Genomic DNA, 19,728 nt, shown 5'->3' with positions numbered 1-19,728 from the left:
TGCCTACTGCCGATGCTGTTTCTGTTGATGCTGCGCCAGTGTACGTGATTGCAGCTTACCGACATCTTCGCCCACCGGAATCTTCGTTGTTAATGTGCCACTGCAACCTTGTTCGAACTTCATGAATTATTACGATAAAATTACCAATATTTTCCATTATTCGACTTGGAAAATATTGACTTATGTTCCACTTATGATGAAAAATGGTGAAATTATTGTACGACCCACGATGGATATGGTTCGAGATGGTTCACGTCGCTGGAATGCGAGAGCAGTGGGTTATTTTTTGGGCAAAAGACCGTATTTTCATCACGTAAAGGACTACGTCAAATCTATTTGGCCATTGTTAACAGAAGTCACGGCCATGGCAAATGGATTTTTCTTCTTTCGATTCAAAACTATAGTGGCAATGGAAGAAGTTCTAGAGGGCGGACCATGGTTGTTCCAAGGACAACCAATTGTATTGCAGAAATGGGAGTCGGGCATGCTCCTACGTAAGCTGAAACATACGCAAGGCCGAGTTTGGAATAAACTTCGACACTTGCCAGTTTAATTATGGACTAATGATGGCTTGAGTACGGTTGCAAGTGGCATTGGACGACCTCTTTATCCGGATGCGATCACACGCGCATGCATGAGACTGGATTTTGCTCGTGTATGTGTCATGCTTGACATCAATGCCAAACAGAGGAAGGTGGAGAAATTGCATGTAAGGTTGACGTAGAATACGAGTGGCTGCTCCCTAAATGCACCACTTGCATGAGCCTCGGACATGCCATGAAGGATTTCCCTTCCATGAAAGTACCAAAACCGCCGATCAATATTTACGTGTAGAAGGCACGAGTGCAGCCACCCATAGCTGAATCGGGTAAGGCTATGGAGGAAGACAAAAATAACTCATGTGGATATATTAATCAGCAGCCTATTGTATCTGAGACTCCGAGTCCCCTGTCGCACAAGGAGTCAACGAAGGAAGGAACAAGGGTAAGGAGTTAGTCATCTTTAAAAGGTTATACCCCTTCATCAAGCACTACAAAAAATTGAGGAATTTGGCATGGGTGAGGAAACTGTTTCAAAACCCGTTCCATATTGAAACAGGCTTTGAAAGGATATTGATAGATGACGTCATGATCCACATTTTTTCGAGTTATAATTTTGGGACGGCCAAACTGTTTCAACATGTGTTCCAAACTAACAATTACAAAATCCATTCCGAAGACCGGTCTAAAATAGAAAAAGTTAATGTTTGGAACTCTATTTGAAACACATTATTAGAATTAGGGACGGTCTTGCAATGACTGTTCCTATCTGTGTCACAATAGATCTCCAAAAAATGATAGTTAGAAAATCTATTCCAGAATGAGGTACAATTTAGAATGATTTTAGTACACACTTAATAAATTATACTAAAAACCATTCCAAATTATAAGTTTTACTTAAGAAATAATGTGTTTTAAAAACCATTCCAAAATCCGCTACACATTGGAACATTTTTTAGTGTATTTTGTGGACAATTTGCAAAATAATATTCTCACACAAATAAAATTATTTTTCAAAGCAAAAAATAATATCTTTCTATTTAGGAACAGTCCAAAAATAAACAAACTATTCCGAACACCATTCCAACTTTGAACGCACTTAAAAAAACCGTTCCTAAATACATTACAATGTCCTAAATAAAAAATGAGGGACCAAATTTAGGAACAATTAATTTATTCTAACTGTTCCAAAATCAATTTCAAAAAATTTAATTTCACTCCAAATGAAAAGTGGAGGAAAAATCAAACTTAGGAATGATTTTTAAATATTTGATCGTTCCTAAGATGAATTTAAATTAAATCGTGCATAAATGTATAAACTATCTGTTCCTAAAATGATTAACAAAAAATGTTCCTAAATAAGTTCTAAAACCGTTCCTAAATATGTCCACAGATTCCTCGTTCACTTCCCAATTGCGATATCTCAACATCCGGGTCCCTAATAAATTCCAAACTTAAACGCATAACAATTTCCATATGTGAACATATCTAGTGATCTGATCTAAAATCACATGGTCTGATGGACAGTTGCATTATTTTTAGCCCTATTGATTGTGTATCAGATATGATATCTCAGTACTTGTATAAAAAAAATGTCCAAAACTTCATCGGATATAGTATTTTTTTCAATTTAGTAATATCTAACGATCTGATTAAAATTTTACCGGTTTGATTAGGTGATCCAAATACAACAGTATAAGATGTTACTTATATCTATGTAAGACTAACAATCTTATATATCCAATTATACTTGATCTTCTAAACATGTATCAATTTAATTCAATGTATTATATGTTTCTGATGGCCTTAATTAATTTATGGTCTACTTATTCTGATCATTAATATGTCTAAGATGGTTTTTTCTATATTTTTTATTTTCTTGATTTTTTTGGAAACATAATTTTGGCGCACAATTAGGAACGGTTTTGTTAAAAATGCTTCAATACGACGGTTTTGAATTAAACGACATCGTTTTTATTTTTAGGAACGGTTTTAATAATAGGAAGAGTTATTGTTAAAAATGCCTGTCAACTGAAACGACATCGTTTTGGTTATTCAAAACGGTTTGGAGCGGATTTAAAAAAAAAATCATTCCAAAGCTCATTCCAAAAATTAATATACATACAATATTTAACAAATTTTTTCTTTCTCTTCTTCCTTTCTCTCCCTCACTCTCTTCCTCTCTCTCTTTCCCTGACCCCCCAACCCCTCGCCTCCCCTCGCCGTCGGCCGCCGTCAACTGCCGTCACTAGTAGAGGTAAGTGATCGAATTTTTCCCCCCTATTTTTGTGATCCCCCCCCCCCCAATTCTTTTTCATTTTTCCTCCCCCAGTTTTCTTCTTTTCCCCGAACTTTACCTCATTTTCCCTCTCCATGTTCTGAAAATATTTCATACATGTTTGACAAAAAAAAATTGAAAATATTTTCAAAATATATTTCTGAAAATATTTTTGAACATACTGTCAGAAAATATAATTGAAATTTTTTTGTAATTTTTAGAATCGTTTTTGTATTTTCTGTAAATTTACCAATTTTTAATCTTGTGAAAGTTTTAATACATTTATATAATTTAAAAAAAATCGAAAACTTTATGCAATTTTAATTTTTCTTAATTTTCTGAATTTTTTTCAAAAAAATTGTAATTTTTATAAATATTTCTAATAATTTTCTGTATTTTTTTAAAATTTTTGGTAATTTTGATCATTTTCTGTAATTATTAAAAATTGTAATAATTTTTTATAATTTAAAAGTATTTAATTTTTTTCTAAAAAAATTTAACAATTTTTTGCTCATTTTTAACATTTTTCATAATTTTCTATTTTTTAAAAAAAATTATGCAATTATTGTGTAATTTATTGTATAGTGTAATTATTTGTGAAATTTACTATATAATTCTGTAATTTATGCAACTTTTTGTGTGTATTGTATCATATTGCTTAAATTGTTTGTGAAATTTATTGTATAAATGTGCAATTTATTGTATAATTAAGCTAATTGATGTAATATTATTTTTTACATGACATTGGCCCAATATTTTCAATAAAATAATTTTACATCATAATGTAAATAATCACAAAAACTAGACCAATATTTCCAATAATAACATTATTGCATCATAATGTAAATAATCAAAAAAATTACACCAATATTCCCAATAATAATAGTTTTACATCATAATGTAAGTAATCACAAAAAATTAGACCAATATTCCTAATTGTAACATTTTTACATCATAATGTAAATAATCACAAAAGTTAGACCAATATATAACCTCAATAATAATATTTTTATATCATAATATAAATAATCACAAATATTAGACCAATATATAATCCTAATAATAATATCTTTACATCACAATGTAAATAATCACAAAAATTAGACCAATTTATAATCCCAATAATAATATTATTTAAATAATAATGTAAATAATCACAAAAATTAGACCAATATGTATTCCCAATAATAATATTATTTACATAAAAATGTCAATAATCACAAAATTAGAAAATATTCTCAATAATAATATTTTTACATAGTAATATCAATAATCACAAAATTAGACCAATAGTCCTAATATAATATTATTTACAAAATAATGTCAACAATATCAATATTATCAATATTAATGTAATATTTCAAATTAAAATACAGTTACATAATCATTAGAAATAGAAAACAAATTGAGGACAATAGTTCCAATAATTGATAATTATTTCAAAATATATAATTTTTTTGTATTTACGTATAAACATATCATACATTCTTGTTTAGCCCATCAAGTGAATTCTGCCAATAGAACTAGTTAAGTTTATCCATCTTCATCTATGAACAAAAGACAATGTTGATAAATAAGATGCTAACAGTTTTTTCCTTCTACAGAAGACAGAGCTCGGTCGGCAACCCAAGCAGATGGAGTTATTTGAAAGGTGCTACGAGAGAAAGGAGGACTGCGGCTGAGGTGGTGGTCAGTAGATTATTAATATTATTTTTTTTTATAGAAATTCATTCTTGGTTAAAAGTACTAATAATTTGTTTGTTTTACAGAAGACGTTCCAAAACCGCCTCCGACAAACCCTCGGGCTTCGAATCAGGACGATATGGACGTTGTTGACAAGGAGGGGTTAGATTAAGTTTTAAATTTTTTGTTTTATTTTTGTAATTAGATAATTCCATATTAATATAATATTTTCCTTATTTATTCATGTTTCATAATGTTTACTACATTTCATTATTTCATATTTATTTAATTAATTAAATTTATAAATATAATTAATTAAAATTTTATTAAACTAATTTAATTATATATTAAGATTTATTGAAATATTTAAATTATTTATTTATTATAATTTATGAAATATATGAATAAATTATAAAATATAAATAAATTAAAAAATTAGGAACGATTTTAGTAATGGTAAAGAAATGTTACAAATCTAACTAAATGACCGTTCCAAAAGTCATTACTAAAACATTTTTAAACATGTTCCTAAACTTCATTGATCATTCCAAATACCATGCTCAAACCATTTCAAATAAGTGTTCCTAAATAGTGGTTGACCGTTCCTAATACCAGTGTTATTTCACTTTTATGTATGTGTTCCAAATCAGAGAGACCGTTCCTAATAGCATTACTAAAACAGTTTTATATACGTGTTCCTAAATAAGACTAACTGTTCTTAAAACCGTTCCAATTAAAAAAAAAAATAATTTTTTTGACAAATTCAATATTATGAATGATTTTCATAGAGTGTTACAATTCTCGTCCCAAGTAGGAACGCCTTGCTCGAGCAGTTCGTAAAATTTAGTAACGCCATTTGTAAGGTCGAATTTTCAACTGTTACAAAATCATTCCAAAAATGGCTCCAAATAAGTTTGGTGTCCTGCAAACCGTTCCAAAGACAAAAAAACAGTTCCTAGACCCATTCTAAATCCTGCCTTTTTTGTAGTCGAGATTTAATTGTATGTTTAATCATATTTTTTGATTTTTCATGCTTGCGTCGCGCTTCCCGTTCTGATCCACTCCCTACAGAACAAAATGAGCCAACACAGAATGTGGGTGAGAAAATAAAAAGATCTCGACACCAACGCCACCAACACAATTGTGGAAAATGACGATATTTTTAATATTTATATTTGATGTAACATCTATAACAATTGATTATAATTTTTAACATTAATTATAATTAAAAAGCATATAAAAGTTAGAATTAAATAATTTTAATATGTAATAATAATAATTAATATTTTTTAAAAATAAATATAAAAAATTGAGTCGTGGATCGACCCCTTTTTGTCGGCATTGTCCATAACTTGTAATAGAATTGTTATGCTTTTTAAGAGAATAATATTTTTATTAAAAATTTGTTTTTTGTAACATAAAAGTAAATAAGCCGAATAGAGAGAGTATGAGGAAGAATATACGCAGTAAATGAATTGGGATGAATAACAATTTATCTTCTGTAATATTAAAAATGAGCACATTACCCCCTTACAAAAAAAAATATAGCAATTTACCCCCCTGTACTTTTTAAAAATCATAAGGCGGTAAATTGTTGTATTTTAAAAAATATAAAGAAGTAAACCGCAATTTATTTTTTCATAAGAGAGTAATTTGCACATTTGCAATATCAAAAAGCGGTTGCTTGCATTTTTCCCAAATGAATTGTGTTCTCTTAGATTCATATAATCCTCAACTTATAAGTGTGTACAAAAGGAGTCCTACTGCCACCCAAACTTGGAAGACTACAAATATTATATGGGATAAGATTCATCCAGAAAGAGTGATCACAACCAAAACTTTGGGAGACTATAAAACTCAATCAAATATGGATGTATATCGAATACTAAGCATTGTGCGGGCGGCAAACGAAACCGTTAAGCATATATATCCTAGCGATTGTTCTATTGCTAGATTAATTTGGGCACTCTCAAATCTGCCGTCGTAGCATTTGTTGGCGTTGATGGGGGGTCCTGCTGATTGGATTTCAAGTTGCTTTGAGCTGCTGAATATTGTGGAGTAGTCGAGGTTCCTTACGAATTGCTGGGCTATGTGGTATAATAGGAATAAAATGGTTATGTAAAACCAAATTGCAGGACCCATTATGCATGGTCCAAGGGGCGTTTGTGTGGCTCCATCAATATCAAGAGAAGAAGGCAATAAAATTAGTTGGGTTTTTTTATGGCCCATTGATCCACTAAGCAATAGCCTACAATGTCGGCACACTAGGCATGACCCACAATCCAACCCTAACTCGGTAACCCGACCCAACTTCCAATATATATATATATATATTGTAAGTCCCTAACCCTGATTATTTAGTTGCTTCTCCCTTATATCTCTTGCGCCACTGAAATGACTTTCTCTCCTCTCTCTCTGTATCTAAAATCCTCCATGGATTTCCTTGTCTCTACTTCCTTCTTCTGCCGTCTTTTGGAAGGAAGCTTTCCAAAACCAATCCAATGGCTTTTAGGAAAGCTTCCTCAACTTCCATACACTGTCTCTTCTTGACCCCTATAGATACCTTCGTCTCTTTTTGGTTTAAGAACACAGCATCTATATTCACTTCCAAAAGCTTTTGAATAAACACTATTACTGGGTCTTTGTGACTAAAGGAAACCGAAATCTTTGTGACATTACTACTGGGTCTCTGTGACCAAAGGAAACGAGGTCGTTGTGATCTGTTCAGTCGGTTGATAGTGAGGTAGCCGTGGGCTCAATCTTGTGTGGTTTAAAGTCTCTGTGACGATCTACAGGCATTTGTTGGCCGCTTTGGATCTGATTCTATCTGAGCCTACTGCTTCATTTCATTAATATAATCTGTTTATATTTCTGGATTTATATTCGGTTTGTATTTTAAGGAGTTTTGTACTCCGTATTATTGTAATAGTTGATTAGAATTTTGAGGTTGCCACTCTATAGTGGTATCAGAGCTCGTCTCTGAAATTCGGCTCCTGGTGGTGGTAACGTTTCTCAAATCCCACCTGTTTTATTTTCGCAATTTTCTTTCAGTCGATATTACTGTTATTATTAGCTGTGGTAAATCCCACTAAACTCTCACTTGGCCGGTCCCCTGAGGACATCGGGTATCTAGTCCGGACATAGGCTGGAAGCCTCGGCTATATTAACACTTATTGCTATTATATCTTTGTGATATATATTTTTGCGATTCGTTCGATTTTTGTGATATATATTTCTGCGATTGTTCGATCTTTGTGATATATATTTCTATGATTTGTTCGATTATTATATCTTTGTGATATCTATCTCTGCGATTTGTTCTTCGGAATTCAAGCTATATTTTATTAATCCGCTGCAAAATTTTCTGCGATTTGTTCGCCTCAAATTTGTGTCTCTGTCATTTGTTGAAATTTGTGATTGGTGAGATTATTATTATCATAATTGTGATTATTGTGTTTATTGAGATAATTGTAATTATTGTGATTATTGAGATATAAATTCAAGCATTATTATTACTGTGAATCATTCTGCGAATTTGGGCCATTCTTTGTGATAATTCTTGAAAACTTTTCTAAAGACATTTCCTACCCTTTGTTTTTTCATTTTTGTGAATTTTGTTTCTAAAGAATTGTGCCAAAAAAAATTCAATGTGTTAAATTTTCCTTTTTGAAAATTCACATTTGTTAAAAATTATTTTCTAAAATCCTTCTTATATGGCCGGTTATAATCTCCAACTTTTCAATGAAAAAAGTGATTTTTCGATTTGGCAACAAAAAATGAAAGCAATTTTGATCCAACGAAAAATTTTCAGGGCCATAGATGGCAAATATTCTGATAACATTTCTGAAGAAAAAATGTTGGAAAATGATGAGTATGCGTATTCTTCGATTATATTAAATCTGTCTGATTTTGTGTTTAGAAACGTTGGTAAACAAAATTCTACAAGAGCTTTATGGGAAAAATTAGAAGAGCTTTACACTGAGACTTCCCTCCCGAGTAAACTGTTTTTGCTTGAGAAATTTTTTAGATACAAGCTTGATTTGTCCAAAGACATTGATGAGAATGAGACATAGCGAGCTACCAGTTTCGCCACCTACCCCGATAAGTTCGTCATATATTTGATGTTGAATCTTGATTATGTGCTTAGTTTGTTTGAAATTATTATGATTTCGTATAAATATTTTGTAGGTTTAGTCTCATATCCATAATATTAGTTGGTCAGCTTTCTTTCTACACAATTGTATGTTTAAGGCAACCTATGTTAAATTAAATATCATTGTAATTCTGTTGTTGATGTTTTATAAGGATATTTTCATTCCTCTGCGATAGTTACACTTACATAACTTTCCCTATAATTATTAGTATATATAAAGCATTGTATGTTATGTCAAGATAATTATTATTTTTTACGTATGTTAAAGGAGAAGATTGTTCCTATTAAATTGATTAAACAACTTTCTGTAATAATGTTTGTGTTTAAAAGTTTAAATAAACATCCGCTAAATTCTTCGGACTATGTAGCTACACTATAAATTATTTAGGGAAGTTCCATTCTTATGACATGATAACTTTCTCATTGAAGATAATAAATTTAGTTTGGATAAATAAATTTACATGTCAAATATATTGTATTTCTTTTAGTATTGCAAATAGTAGATGATGTCATGTTTTTTCCTTTATTCGCGGTTATAAACGCATGTATCTTGTTAGCTCTCAGAGTGAAAATCAAAGAGTCATTTTGGAAAATTAAGTAGGTTTAGGTATCTAGTATTACAGATAGAATTAATGTGTTTAATGTGTTTGGAACAATTTGTCAATGAAAAGCAAACTAGAAAAGCAAACTAGACATGGTGATATGATATAAAACTTTGGAATACTATATGTTGGTATTCCAAAATTCTTTAATTTTTTTGGATGCTTGATCATGTATGCTAACACTATTAATTGTTTTGGTATATCTAGTTTTAGTTAGACCATTTGTTTGATTTAAGCATTGAGATAATGTTGTCAGGAAAAAAGAAGACTAAGGAACCTAGGTTCAAACGGCTCAAGAAGAAGTTTGATGTTGAGTTTGATCAAAATGATGGGTTGATCGAGAGCAAAGATGAAGCTGTTAGAAGCCATGACTGTGAACTGAAGAAAAACGAAGATGTAATTGAGGCAAGTTGTCAACAACGAAGGTAACATAGATAACTGATTATAACTTTGTAATAAGTTTCTTATGTGGATTATTTTTCTTAAATTTATCTTCTTTGTTCAAAAACAATAATTTCTTTAACTTTGTTATGTTCCATTTCAAGTCACATTCAACTTCTTATTTATTTGTGTTTCTTAATTTTCTCTTTGAATTATTCACACAAGGTGGAAAGTTGCAGTATGAGTCTAATCCTCATTGTGATGTATTTTGTATTATGATAGAGATACAAAAATAGGTGAAGAGAAAGAAATTTCCCAACAGATGGAACCCCAAAAAGTTGGTGATGATTATGCCAAACTGCAAACGAGAAAATGGTGAATGTAAGGATTTGATGGTGGTTCATGATAATGTCAAGAGTAGCGATATTGTTGGAGAGGAAGGAACACACACAACGCAGATCACGTCCGATCATTTTCAACCAAATGACTCCACAGATGCGTAAGAATGTCCTTTCCTTTGAACTCAAAACTGAAAAATGTTGTGTTTTCAATTGTAATATTGTTCATTTTGTTACCTATCTTAAAATTCCATATTGTTTATTTGCTGATTTATTTAGGCTTGTGTTAACTGATAAAGATCAATCTCAAGAGGAGATGATGGTTATTATTGATAGTCTAAAAAATAGAGGTGTTGTTGGAGATGATGGCACACACTCAGCTCATAACGTGTGTGATCACATTCAACCGAATGACTCAACAAATATGTAAGAATTCCTTTCCCTTTGAACTCAAAATAGAAAAAGGTTTGAACTGATTTCATACATAATATAACCTTATGTTGCTGGCGATCTTTTATTCAAGTAAATCTTTATAAACTATATTTAAACACGAAAGATGATTGTGACCATGTCCTTGGTCTTGTGTTGTTAGCTGTGAAAGTGATTTGGAATCGAAGAAGGTGGATGATATAGGTGGATTGATGGGGTCGTCAGCTGAGGCTGCAAATTTGAAGAGTGCGATTGAAGTCGTGATGATAAATCAAGGACTTGATATATCCAATAAGAAGGATATACCAACAGATCATGATGAAGCAATGATTGATGCGTGAGTTTTCTTTTATCTTTGCTAGAGATGCTAAAGGTTCAATATCTCTCCAATATCATAAGATTTTAAGTGTGTGGTCTTTCAATATTCTTGAGTTAATGATGAGCAAATGTAGAGTACAGAAAGCCTGATATATGAGTTTGCAGATTTTTTTGTCAAGCACAAATTTCACTAGAGTAAAATTTGTTGTCATCTCTTTTTCTACTTGGAGTGCTGTCATTTGATTGTAGCTTTTATCATTGCAGTGATTTTAACATTGTACATGACACACTTCCTATGGATACTAAGTCCAAGTCCAAGAAGAGGACTTTGGAGAAAAAGAAAATATCTAAAAGTAAAATAAATAAATCAGAAGTAAAAGTGGAAGGTAGTTCTAGTACAAGCATATGCAATATGGTTCAGAATGAAGGGAAGATAGTTGTGTATGAGCCAAATGAGGAAAAGGTGGTCGGGTACAAGCAGGATGATGAAGCACAGTCTTTACCGAATGAGTTGATTATTGAAGAATTGGCTAAGAGAGATCGTAAAGGAAAATTAGCTCTACGTGCGAAAATTATGCTGACATGAATGTACCTTTCTCCCACGTAGAGCTAATTTTCCTTTAGGATCTCTCTTAGCCAATTCTTCAATAATCAACCCATTCGGTAAAGACTGTGTTTCATCATCCTGGTTGTACCCGACCGCCTTTTCCTCATTTGGCTCATACACAACTACCTTCCCTTCATTCTGAACCATATTGCATATGCTTGTACCAGAAATACCTTCCACTTTTACTTCTGATTTATTTATTTTACTTTTAGATATTTTTTTTTCTCCAAAGTCCTCTTCTTAGACTTGGACTGAGTATCCATGGGAAGTGTGTCATGTACAATGTTAAAATCACTGCAACGATAAAAGCTACAATCGAATGACAGCACTCAAAGTAGAAAAAAAGATGACAACAAATTTTACTCTAGTGAAATTTGTGCTTGACAAAAAAATCTGCAAAACTCATATATCAGGCTTTCTGTACTCTACATTTGCTCATCATTAACTCAAGAATATTGAAAGACCACACACTTAAAATCTTATGATATTGGAGAGACATTGAACCTTTAGCATCTCTAGAAAAGATAAAAGAAAACTCACGCATTAATCATTGCTTCATCATAATCTGTCGGTATATCCTTCTTATTAGATATATCAAGCCTTGATTTATCATCAGGACTTCAATCGCACTCTTCAAATTTGTAGCCTCAGCTGAAGACCCCATCAATCCACCTATATCATCCACCTTCTTCGATTCCAAATCACTTTCACAGCTAACAACACAAGACCAAGGACATTGTCACAATCATCTTACGTGTTTAAATATAGTTTATAAAGATTTACTTAAATAAAAGATCGCCAGCAACATAAGGTTATATTATGTATGAAATCAGTTCAAACCTTTTTCTATTTTGAGTTCAAAGGGAAAGGCATTCTTACATATTTGTTGAGTCATTCGGTTGAATGTGATCACACAAATTCTGAGCTGAGTGTGTGCCATCATCTCCAACAACACCTCTATTTTTTTAGACTATCAATAATCACCATCATCTCCTCTTGAGATTGATCTTTATCACTTAACACAAGCCTTCATAAATCAGCAAATAAACAATATGGAATTTTAAGTTAGGTAACAAATGAACAATATTACAATTGAAAACACAACATTTTTCAGTTTTCAGTTCAAAGGAAAGGACATTCTTACGCATCTGTGGAGTCATTTGGTTGAAAATGATCGGACGTGATCTGCGTTGTGTGTGTTCCTTCCTCTCCAACAATATCGCTACTCTTGACATTATCATGAACCACCATCAAACCCTTACATTCACCATTTTCTCATTCGCAGTTTGGCATAATCATCACCAACTTTTTGGGGTTCCATCTGTTGGGAAATTTCTTTCTCTTCACCTATTTTTGTATCTCTATCAAAATACAAAATACATCACAATGAGGATTAGACTCATACTGCAACTTTCCACCTTGTGTGAATAATTCAAAGCGAAAATTAAGAAACACCAATAAATAAGAAGTTGTTGAATGCGACTCGAAATGGAACATAATAAAGTTAAAGAAATTATTGTTTTTGAACAAAGAAGAAAAATTTAAACAAAATAATCCACATAAGAAACTTATTACAAAGTTACAATCAGTTATCCATATTACCTTCGTTGTTGACAACTTGCCTCAATTACATCTTCGTTTTCCTTCAGTTCGCAGTTATGGCTACCAACAGCTTCATCTTTGCTCTCGATCAACCCATCATTTTGATCAAACTCAACATCAAACTTCTTCTTGAGCCGTTTGAACCTAGGTTCCTTAGTCTTCTTTTTTCCTGACAACATTATCTCAATGCTTAAATCAAACAAATGGTCTAACTAAAACTAGATAAACCAAAACAATCAATAGTGTTAGCATACATGATCAAGCACCCAAAAAAACTAAAGAATTTTGAAATACCAACATATAGTATTCCAAAGTTTTATATCATGTCACCATGTCTAGTTTGCTTTTCATTGACAAATTGTTCCCAACACACAAACACATTAGTTCTCTCTGTAATACTAGATACCTAAACCTACTTAATTTTCCAAAATGACTCTTTGATTTTCACTCTGAGAGCTAACAAGATACATGCGTTTATAACCGCGAATAAAGGAAAAAACATGACATCATCTACTATTTGCAATACTAAAAGAAATACAATATATTTGACATGTAAATTTATTTATCCAAACTAAATTTATTATCTTCAATGAGAAAGTTATCATGTCATAAGAATGGAACTTCCCTAAATAATTTATAGAGTAGCTAGATAGTCCGAAGAATTTAGCGGATGTTTATTTAAACTTTTAAACACAAACATTATTACAGAAAGTTGTTTTAACCAATTTAATAGGAACAATCTTCTCCTTTAACATACGTAAAAAATAATAATTATCTTGACATAAACATACAATGCTTTATATATACTAATAATTATAGGGAAAGTTGTGTAAGTGTTACTATCGCATAGGAACGAAAATATCCTTATAAAACATCAACAACAGAATTACAATGATATTTAATTTAACATAGGTTGCCTTAAACATACAAGTGTGTAGAAAGAAGGCTGACCAACTAATATTATGGATATGAGACTAAACCTACAAAATATTTAAACGAAATCATAATAATTTCAAACAAACTAAACACATAATCAAGATTCAACATCAAATATATTACGAACTTATCGGGGAAGGTGGCGAAACTGGCAGCTCGCTATGTCTCATTTTCATCAATGTCTCCAACTCCAAACGGCATGACTCAACTTTACATGGTACCAAAGCACACAGGATAATTGGTCTCCTCTTCCTCCCAACACTACATTGGACAATGGTCTTTTCCGTCGCATTGCCAATCCCCAAAGACGCCTAAAAGACAATAAGTATTCAACATGATATCAAGTTAATCACACACAACAATCAAACAAATATAAGAAAGAACAGTTCAATTTTGTTCTAAATAGTATTGAATATGATATCAAGTTCTATCACACACAAAAATCAAACAAATAGAATAAAAGATGGTTCAATTTTGTTATAAACAATATTCAATATGACATCAACTTTAACAAACACAAAAATCAAACAAATATAACAAGAAATGAATTCAATTTTGTTCTTAATACTGTTCAATATGTTATCAAGTGCTATGATATCATACACGAGAATAAAACAAATATAACAAAGACTATTTCAGATTTGTTCTAAGCAGTTTTGAATAAGATATCATGCTCTATCACACACAACAATAAAAAAAATATAACAAAGAACAGTTCAATTTTGTTTTAAGCGGGGATGTGATGGATCTTACCTGAGTAATTCGAAGTCTTTTACCATTTGAGTTAGAAAGGACACGTTGCCCAGGCTTCACCTCAACTCTTCACAGAGATATATAAAGTCAAACAAATAAATAAATATTTATGAATTTCTGAATCGGGAAAGAAATCTATGTAAATTTAGTCTTGGATCTTCTCATGCATAACTCAAAACGGGAGTGTTTGTTTCGCTGATTGTTTGGAAAAGTCAAGAAAATTCAGACGACCAGTGAATCAAACAAACAACGAGATATAAAGTCAGACAAACAAAGATATATATATTCATAGGTTTCTCTAACGGGAAAGCAAGGGATGTTATTCATTCTTCAAGCTTCTTACACAAAACTGAAAATTGGAACAGTCCAACACAAACACTCAAAAGTCAAGAAAATCCACACAACAGTGGAACAAATACACAAAGACATCTTCTTTCTTCAGTAATTTTACATTGAAACATTTTCACTAACTAATGACTACAACAGTAACTCTTTTCTTTTGAACAGTGAGATAACACACAAAGACATCTTCTTTCTCCAATATTTGTTTTTTTAACTCATGTTAAAATTGAAACTTATTCTCTAACGACTGATGAAACTCTTATCTTCAACCATTAGTATCATAGTAATAACCCGGATCGGAAGTCCTTATGCGAAGAATTAAAAATACAAAATGAAAAGAAAGAGATACGAAACTGAATATGACATACCCCCAAAAGCCATAGTAAATCGATGTGAAGTTGGAACTGCTGATCACTCTTAGCCCTGTTGGCCAAAATGAGTTGAGAATGTACGAACGAAGACAGAAACTCTCAGAACAAAAAACCTTCAAAGTCGGTATGCATGTATGTGAAAAAGGAAAGGAAAGATGGGTATGATCTTGAATTCCTTCCTAGCTGCAGAGTTGTCTCTTCGTATCTCTCGCTTAATACTCTAAAATGGAACTTGGAAGCAAGCACGGGAGAGGGAGACCATCCGTATCTCTAAAAATTCTTACCGCATATAAATTGAGTAGAAACAAATTAAAAACAAAGCAAGTATATATTATTTCTATTTTTAAAATTTTTTATCCAAATTAAATTTAGTAGAATTAAATTAATAATATGACAAGTGTATCTTATTCATATTTTAATTTTTTTTATTCAAATTAATTTAGTATAACTAAACTAATCAGATACAAATATGATACAATTACCATATAATTAATAAAATTTCTTAAATTATATATCCATCATTCTATATATATATATATTGCCATATAATATGAGTTAAGAGATTCCAATATACTATAGTTACTGCTGCCAACTTTTGTTGTTGTGACGTAAAACGTCTCATCCTAATTATTCACTTTTGCATGAATTACATTTCTCTTTTGTAAATCGAGTGTTTTTTTACATTTGCAGGGTCACTTTATTACACAATAATAAGTTAAGAAAAGACTCAAAATGGGAGTTTAACATTATGAGTAATTGTGATCTCATTTTATTTCTATTTGAAAAAATAAGATGAAATAAGTTTTCTTGATATAAGATTTTTCATATTCCTTTTGATTGAGCATAAGATAAAGTATAATGATAATAGTTTTTTCTCTTGGATTTATTTGAAGATAAATTTGAAGTAAAGAACGAAAATGTTAATTGTAATGGTCTGAGTTAAAGGTTCACAGATAAGTAAACTCAATAATCTTATTTATCATCAATCTAACGGTTCATATTAGTTTATCTAAATCAACGTTCAGGATTTAATATGATGAATGGTCCAAATTTATACATTCTTTTGGTATTTATTACTAGTTTTTCATCTTAAGCGGGAATAAAAGAAAATTTAGTGTGAGATAATAAGAAAAAAATTGTGAAAAGAATTAATTATAATTATAAATTATAATAAATATAAAAAAGTGAAAGCGAGAGAAAAATGTGGAATAGTGGGTGGTTAAGAGAAACAAACGAATATAATGTGAAATTATTAAAAGCTATTGAAATTACTAATTTGATCAAATTTTTTAAAGAAAAAAATAAAATGAATGATAAATTTTTGTATTTAAAAGTTGCTACGACAAAAAATTTTCTTTTATAATAATATACATAGATAGATATTTAGTATATATGAATCTTTTATATAATATAAATAAATAAATATTATTTATTATATCGATATAGATATAGATAAATATTACGATTGTAATATATATATAGGAAAAAAATGCAATTTAGCCTCCTGTGATATTGTAAATGTGCAAATTATCCCCTATGAAAAAAATTAGTAATTTACCTCCATGTGCTTTTTAAAATGCAGCAATTTAGCCTTTTATGTTTTTTAAAATTAAACAATTACCTCCATAGACATGGGGTAAATTATTTCATTTTAAAAAATATCAATAAATTGTTATTTATTTTTTATAAAAAAATAATTTACTCATTTACAACATTATAAGAGAGTAAATTGCATTAAACTCTATATATATATAGCTACCTCCAGAATCCTTCCCCAACCCACCCGCCACCACAACCCTCTCCCAGCTCCCGTCCGCCTGCCGCTGCAAAGATTTTTCATAAGCCAGAAAATCAAGTTGATTCCATGTCGGTGCCTAGTTAACATCTCAAAAGTAAATCTCTCAATAAGCATGTCGACAACCAAAGGAACAAGCATTCCTAACCTTACCAATGCGTCGTCTCCTATACTTAGCTCTCGATCAACCCTGCAATCAAATGACAACATTGAAATAGAAAGACTTGGTTAATGAGAGACCTTATATATTAGTAGGGTGAATAGCAATTTATTTTTTTATGATATTAAAAATGAATAAATTATCTTTTTATCAAAAATAAATAGTATTTTATCTTTTTATGCTTTAAAAAATTAAGTAATTTATTATTTTAGATAAGGTAGTAAATTATTTCATTTTTTAAAATATAAGTAGGTAAATTGTTATTTTATTTTTCATAAGAGGGTTGTTTACCTATTCTCCATAACAAAAGCAGGTAGATTGCAATTTATCCTATATTAATTTCCAGATTTTTTCGATCAAGCACAAATTTCGATTTTGGGGAAAACTTGGATCAAAGAACTCAAAAATCCAAAATCCATAGAAGAACAACCTTTTACTGGCATCACTATTATTTTTAAAATTTTAAAATTAATTAATTACTTTTAACTATCTTTAGATTGTTATTTTTTTTCAAACATGCATTTTTTATTTTCCAACGTTATTTATTATCTTTTGTTTGTCAATAATTTAAATCAAAATATTTATATTAACTTATTATCTTAATATATATTTTTAAGGTACTTTTTTACTCCATAAAAATAAATAAAACAATATATATTTTAAAAATTAAGTACGTATATAGAATGTGCCACACTTATTAATTTTTATAAATTAAATGAAGAGCATATATTCCATTTCTTTTCTACTTATTACTTTTCGTTTACACATTTTCTCATCAAATTTCCACTTGTTTCTCTCATCTCTTCAATTTCCACATCATTTTCTTCCTTCAATAGCTTTTCACAACCCCTCCTAATCTTCGTAGTCATACATTTGAGTGTTCCACACACCCACTAAAACAATAAGCAGCGCATGCGCGCCACCTCAAATGCCCAGAATTTGGAGCTATTGTAGATCATATTCCAACTTGTTGCCTCCAAGAATTTGAAGTTTGCAGTTAAATGCTCCTGCAGAACAATGTTGATGGGGAATACCCTAAAATTTGGTAAAAGAACAATAAAATGGACCAGGACCCGTGCATTTGGTGTGTGTTGATTGGATTGTCTGTCACAGGACCAGTACTTTTATCATATTGATCTATGTGGTTTTTGTAGGAAATTGATTGGAGTGATTGAAGTTGAGAGTTCATTTTTCAATCCGTTACTTTCAGTCTCTGTCATAGAGATAAAGGAAGAACAAGTTTAATCTGGCATCAAACTATTGTACTAAAAACAGATATAGAAGGTACAGGAATAGCATTGCAGTAAAGTACCTGGAAATATAATCCAAGTGATTTTAGGAGCACCAATTGCATTATATTATGAACTAGCATGAAGCTCGTGCTATGCGCGGAACTTTATAAATTCTATAATATTTTTATAAATTTCGAATTATATAATTATGTCATTTCAATGACATTCTTCCTATATATAATAGTCTAAACTTGTATAAAATTCAATATTCAATTATTTTACTGAACAATATTTTGTAAATAACCATTAAATATCATCAATTATTATGTTATAAATTTTAAATACTATAGATACTTTTTTGTTTAATTATTGGTTTGAATATGAAAATTGGCTTGTGTTCAGCAGAATATGAATATGAAAGACTATGGCAGAATTGATTTGATGAAGAATTCTTAATCCTTAAGAGTCAAGAACTGGAGGCTTCTTCCAATCCTCTACTGTAGAATATGATGCAATAAGATGAAATACCAAGATCAAGGATTAAATAAGTATATATCAAGGAGCATGAGTGGATTTATTAATCCACATAAAACAAAATAGCAGATACAATGGAAAAAGTTTCTGTATTGGCTTATCTCCTGAAACTGGATCAGTCACGGGCTCTTCCACAACCTCTTGTCTATGATACCCATTTCCCTTGGTGCTGCAAAGCAGAATTCTTTCAAAAGCCAACAATTTAATTAAAAACCTTGTGCAATTGAGGTTATTGAAGTGTCTTGTGTGATTGGACTCATTCAAATTTTATGTATGTTATTAAATTTCCAATGGATGAATAGTAATTTATCTCCATATAATATTAAAAATGTGCACATACACCGGTATGAAAAAAAATTATAGCAGTTTACCCCCCTGCATTTTTTAAAATGAAGCAATTTACCTCCTTATATAAGGAGGTAAATTGCTTCATTTTAGAAATTATAGGAAGGTAAATCACTATTTGTTTTTTCATAAGGGGGTAATGTACTCATTTGCAATATCACAAGGAAGTTGCTTGTATTTTTCCCAATTTTCAATTGTTATGGGGTATTAAATTACCTTTTGTAATTGGACTCATTCATGTTCAGATTCTTTTCAAATATTTTGGATTAAAAAATATTAGTGTTTTAATATTAAATATTCCATAATATAATTAATAATATTTAAGTAGGG

General features: G+C 30.7%; 1 long non-coding RNA gene across 1 annotated transcript; it reads left to right on the top strand.

Moving 5' to 3' along the window:
- The first annotated feature begins 2,708 nt into the window (after window positions 1–2,708).
- On the top strand, window positions 2,709–4,744 carry LOC148788304 (uncharacterized). The gene is made up of 3 exons (XR_016065084.1): window positions 2,709–2,796; window positions 4,422–4,506; window positions 4,587–4,744. It is a non-coding gene; the product is annotated as an uncharacterized LOC148788304 (long non-coding RNA).
- Window positions 4,745–19,728: the final 14,984 nt, after the last annotated feature.

This window comes from Sesamum indicum, linkage group LG4, assembly GCF_026168435.1.
Source record: "Sesamum indicum cultivar Baizhima isolate 11 linkage group LG4, ASM2616843v1, whole genome shotgun sequence".
Classification (NCBI taxonomy): Eukaryota; Viridiplantae; Streptophyta; class Magnoliopsida; order Lamiales; family Pedaliaceae; genus Sesamum; species Sesamum indicum.
Note: the sequence above shows the minus strand (reverse complement) of the source record. Positions and strands in the feature narration are given on the sequence as shown.